Genomic DNA, 6000 nt, shown 5'->3' with positions numbered 1-6000 from the left:
TCAACTGCAGTGTGGAGACTGTTTGTGTGTGGGGAGAGACAGTGAGTGTGTTGAGGTAGGTAGGAGCGGATCCTTATTATCCCTACTTGAAAGAGGGAGAAGCTAAGGCTGCAAAAGGAGAATTGACTTGTCTTAGGTCACACAGCCAGTCAGTGGCAGGGTTGGGAAAAGGACCCAAGAGCCCTGATTTTCAAACTAACCATTGGATCTTGAATTTCAGACATTGAATGACCTGAATAAAGTGCTCTCAGATGAGCTCCAGACCAACAACAGTGCACAGTAATTATTCAGCAAGTATTTGAGGAGAACTGCAACGTTAGAGAGAATCATGAACTGCTCAGAGACCGTTAATGCAGAGAAGCAGCAAAATTCATCAAACATATGACTGGTTCTGACTTATTTACTCGATGTTAAAAGAGAACAACAAGGACCTGAGTCTCCTCCCTGTCAATAACCCCCTGCTCAGCCAATCAGGGTAGAGACTGAGGACGAGAAGCTGAGGGTTCTCACCAGAGAGCCCAAAGGATGGCCCAGGTCACCAGTGGGGATCACTGCCCGAGCACTATTTCAGCCCCACATTTTTGGGTGGACCTCCCACAGTGGGAGCTGCAGACCACTCAGTCGCAACACACACACACACACACACGCACACAAACCCCTCGCTCCTGGTGTTGGGAGGGGAACAGGTGAAAAGACAAAAGAAGCAAGAGACAAAGAGAAAGGAGGAAGGGATGGATGGAGGAAAAGGTGAAACAAAAAGGACAAACCCTAATATCCCCAGTGATTCTAAGGGACAAAATCCCAGGTGCGCAATAAAATTCTGCCACCTTAAGCTCGTGTTTTCCATGCCTAGAATTCAACAGTCACCAGATGGATCAGACTGAACAGGTTTCAAACCTCGAGGAGGCTCTTACCTTCTAAACAGGGATGTCTGTTTTCTAGTAAAATCAGGAAAAGGGAAGGAGAAAACTCGAAAGAGGTTCCTCCTGGCGCTCACGTACGTGAACCCGAATACTCTCTCAGTCCTCAAAGAGAGACCTGGAGAAGGAGACTTGCTGAAGCAAAGCCACAGGGGTCTCTGAGGTTTCCCTGGCCCCTCGCCCCTCACCTGCCTGGCTGATGTCAGCATCTCTCTGTGAGGTCACCACCTCCCCACCACCTTTGACCAATAGTCTGAGGTCCTGCAAAAGGCCTTTGTGATGTCACTGCCACACCCCTCCCTTGCTGTGCTAATGTCCTGCCCCTGCCCAGGCACTTTGGAGGTTTGAGCTACTCCATGTGGATCACCCCACTCAAGGAGCGTTCGTTCTAGGAAGCAAGTCGACTAGACAGGAAAACTTCAGATGATGCTCCCAATCCTACACTCAGTTTTTCAGAAATTAGTCGACTTTATGGCCAGAAGAGACCATTAGAGCATCTAATCTGACCCCCTGCATATCACAGGCCTCCTGTATGACACCAGAGCTACTTTTGGGGCAAACACATTCCAGAAAGGCATCTAGTCCCCATTAGATGACATCAGGAGATGGCAAATCCACCACTTTCCTTGGTAGCTTGTTCCTGTGGTGAATCATCCTCGCTGTTGAATATTTGTGTCTTATTTCTAATATGAATTTGTCTCTTTTCACCTTCCAGCCACTGGGTCTTGTTATGCCTTTCTCTGCTCAATTAAAAAGCCCTTTAATACCCAATCTTTTGTCTCCATTAAGGCCCTTCAACGCTTCAATGAAGTCACCTTTCAATCTTCTTTTGATAAGCTAAAGAGGTTGAGCTCGTTCAATAGCTCCCTAGAAGGCATTTTTCTCCAGCCCTCAGAACACTTTGTGGCTTTTTGGTCATCAGACTCCTGAACTGCAGCTGGATGTGGTTCTTGTTCTTCTGCACAACATAGCTCCTGGAGAAGAGGGATCTGCGAATGTACATTCATATGATACCTTTGTTTAACTGATGAAAACATAAACTAGACACTTAGAGGATTGGAACTGATTTCAGCTGATGGACAGCTTTGCTAGGTTTTTATGCATTTGGACAGCAAAATGTTGAGTGTTTACATTGATATCAAGCACTCCTGTATAGAGGATCCCCTGAACATAATGGAGAATGGAAATGAAAATGTTTTCCTTTTTTTAAAAAAAAGAAAGAGGGTTATAAGAGAACACTGATGTTTGAACTGAGGACTACTTAAACTGCAGTCAAGCACTCTACCACTGAGCAATATCCCCATGACACTAAGAGTATGGAATCGTGATCTCCAGGACTTTGAAGGACAAACCCTGATTCATCGAGCTCCTTTGCCATTCCCAGACCACAGGTGGTTTTAAAAATGGGGTTTGATTAAACTTCTTAAATGTGGCAAACACCACAGCTTGCGCACCCACCGATATAACTTCTCCCAGGGCTGATCCACACTAAGAAGCGGGGTCGAACTAGGGTACGCAAATTCAGCTACGTGAATAGCGTAGCTGAATTCGAAGTACCCTAGTTCGAACTACTCACCCGTCCAGACGCCGCGGAATCGAAGTCCGCGGCTCCAAGGTCGACTCCGCCACCGCCTTTTGCAGTGGTGGAGTACCGGAGTTCGAACTATCGCTTCCGGAGTTCGAACTATCGCGTCCAGATTAGACGCGATAGTTCAAACTCCGAGAAGTCGAACTCACCGCGTCGACCCGGCTCATAAGTGTAGACTAGCCCCCAGTGACATAGCTGCCACCTCTTGGGAAGTGGATTAACTACACCCACAGGAAAACTCTCTCCCCTCAGCGTAGAGCAGTGGTTCTCAAGCTATGAGTCAGGACCCCAAAGTGGGTCATAACCCTGTTTTAATGGGGTCGCCAGGGCTGGCATTAGACTTGTTGGTGCCTGGGGCTGAAGCCAAAAGTCTGAGCCCCACCAGCCAGAGCTGAATCCTTCAAGCTCTGGTTTTGCCCTCCCCTAACTGGGGCAGGGCTCAGGCTTTGTCTCCTCTGCCTCTGCCCAGTGTGGAGGGGCTTGGTGTGTCTTTCTAGGGTCATGTAGTAAGTTGGTTTTTTTTTTGGTAGAAAGGGGTTGTAGTGAAAGGTAGTTTGAGAAACCCTGGCATAGAGCCTCTGAGTATGTCTAGACTTGGCTCCCTGTGGCAGATCAGACACTGAAAGTGCAGCCATGGAGACACCACACACCAGCCTTGCCCAGCAGGCAAGAATCAAACCTCCACAGACAAACGCCTGTTGTTTTCTAACCCATCTCCCTAAGCCACCACCACTTAACAAAGGGGCTTTTCTACACGATGGTTCTGTTCTCACTGAAGGGTCATTTCCAATTGTTTGCTCAGACCAGCATTAGGGGAAATGGTGCCCTGGGCAAAGCTTGTACTTTGGCACTTCCCCATTGCCCCTGGACGATCCCCACTCCCCCTTTACCGCTAGCTCCTGCACTCCCAACCCTTGCGCCTCCTTCACCCCTAACTCCTGCCCCCTCCTGTGCCCCCTTTGCCCTTAACTCCCTGGGCCACCAGCCATTGCCCCTCTCCTGCAGCCCCTTCACATGGCTCCAGTGCTGGGGGCCCCGCACTTGTTCTCAATTTCCCTGGGCTTTGGCATCACTAGCCCCTGATTAGCGAGTAGGGTTCAGTGGTTCCCAAAATGTGGGGCATGACTCCTAGGGGGACACAGAGGAACATTTATGGAGTCAATGAAATCAGTTGAGCTTCTTCAGTCTCTCGCTGGAGACATTTCCCTTGTTTTTAAAGGCAAAAATCCTGATCTTTCCAATGGGCGCTGCTGCTTCAATGTTCAGTTTGGGGAGGGATTTGGCTGCACTAAGAGATCTGCCCGCGGGTTACAATCTGCGATCCGAAGGGCCGAACGCAAACAGCGTTTAGATGGGACCGTTAGTGCCGCCCCCGTGTGGCCAAAGTTCAGAACTGACGAGCAGAGTTTACAACTGGAGCCTGGGACGCTCCTGAACAAACTGGGCCCAAAGCCTCTCGCGTGGGACCCTCGCTGTGCGGTAGGAGGCGGAGGGAAGCTGATGGTCAGGGCTCAGGGCTGCACCCTGCCATGCTGAGCCGGTGTCTGTGCTAAGCTCGGCATCAATCAGGTGATTCTGGGCAGTTCGGGGTCCCCGGGCTCCCACAGGAGGGTGAAGCAGGTCACCCCTGGAGCAGGTTAAAGCTGCAGGTTGACAGTGGGGTTGCTGCTCCTGTGAACAGCTGCTGTAGCACCGCCTGGGCAGGACAGAGAGAGCCAGTTATACCCCCCCCCCCGCAGCCTGTATCGGGGGATGGGAGCACTCACACCCTGGGGACCCACCCACCAGAGATCTACTGGGGGGGAGAGTGGCACCCACACACCCAGGATGTTGTGGGGGGGGACAAGGGCATCCACACTCTGGGATCCTCTGCAGAGGGACGGACACCCACACATCCAGGATTCTGTATGGGGGGCAGAGGTACCCGGACACCTGGGTGGGGGAAGGGGGCACCGAAACAGCCGGGATCTTACCTGGCAGGACAGCGGCACCTGCAGCTCGACATGAGACGGGGGCGGGGGAAGCAGGAGCATTTCCCAGTCCCAGGCTGTTCCCGTCTGGCCAAGGCACAGAGCTCACAAGCAGAGTTTAAAGCTCCAGCTGCCAGGCTACAAAACAAGCTGGGCTCTGTGGCTGGTGCCTGTCATCCCAGCTCCTGGGGAGGCTGAGGCCGGCGGATTGCTTGAGCTCAGGAGTTCTGGGCTGCAGGGGGCTGTGCTGATCAGGTGTCTGCACTAAGTTCAGCATCAATAGGGTAGTCCCAGGGAAGCTTGGGGTCCCCAGGTTGCCTAAAGAGGGGTGAACTGGCCCAGGTCAGAAACGGAGCAGGTCAAAACTCCTGTGCTGATCAGTAGTGGGATCGCACCTGTGAAAAGCCCCTGCAGCGTAGCCTGGGCAAGACAGTGAGACACGGTCTCTTTTTACAGGTTTCAGAGTAGCAGCCGTGTTAGTCTGTATCCGCAAAAAGAACAGGAGTACTTGTGGCACCTTAAAGACTAACAAATTTATTTTAGCATGAGCTTTCGTGAGCTGCAGCTCACCTCTTCGGATGCATAGACACCCCTACCCCGCAGAGCCTGGCTGGGGGGATGGGAGCACCCACAGGATGGGGATTCTGACTTGGGGGGAGGGACGCCCCCTGCAACACAGATCTTGAAAATAGAAACAGCGACACCCACACACCACAGATCCTGGATGGGGTCAGGGGAACCACACACGGGAGCTAGTTCATGGGGTGGGGGACACACCCTTATGCTCCGTTGCACCATTCTTAATGAGAAGAACGGGGGCATCCACACAACACGGATCGTTAACGGGCGGGGGGTCACCCACACACTCCACTATTAACCAGGAGGGACAGGGGCACCAGACACCCCCAGTAACATGGGGAACACCGACATCCACCAGATCCCTCATGGGGAGTAAGACAGAGGGAATTGTAATGGGGCCCGGCGCACCCACGCACCGGGGATTGTTAAGGGTTGAAGGGACAGGGACACCCACACACACTGAGATCACGGCCTTGAAGGAACGTAAACCCTCCACAGAAGGAGCTGGTCTGTTCCATGATGGCAGCCCAGCCTGGGTGAGTCAAAGTCTCTTTTTATACAGGCACGCCCCAGAGATCCTGACTAGGGGAGAGAGACACCCACCCCCCAGAGATCCTTAATGGTCTAGGGTGCACCCACACACCAGGGATTCTTATGGGTGGGAGGAATGGAGACAGCCAGACACACTGAGATCACTTCCTCCCAGGAGCCTGGGCCAGACAGGGAGACACAATTCCCCTTTACAGATCTGCCAGACAACCTTCCTCCCACCCCCTCCACACAGTGTTTTTATCTGGAGGTGAAGCCAGGGAAATCACATGGAGGATTCTTATCTGGGGAACTGGGGGGACCCACTTACCACCAGAGATTCTTAAGGGCAGGAGGAACAGGGACTCCCACCTCTGTAGCATGGGGGTGGGTCGCCTGCTGGGATCATCGGGGC

Source organism: Mauremys mutica, unplaced genomic scaffold, assembly GCF_020497125.1.
Source record: "Mauremys mutica isolate MM-2020 ecotype Southern unplaced genomic scaffold, ASM2049712v1 Super-Scaffold_100201, whole genome shotgun sequence".
NCBI classification, from domain to species: Eukaryota; Metazoa; Chordata; order Testudines; family Geoemydidae; genus Mauremys; species Mauremys mutica.
The sequence above is the reverse complement of the archived record's forward strand: the minus strand, read 5'-3'. Positions refer to the sequence as shown.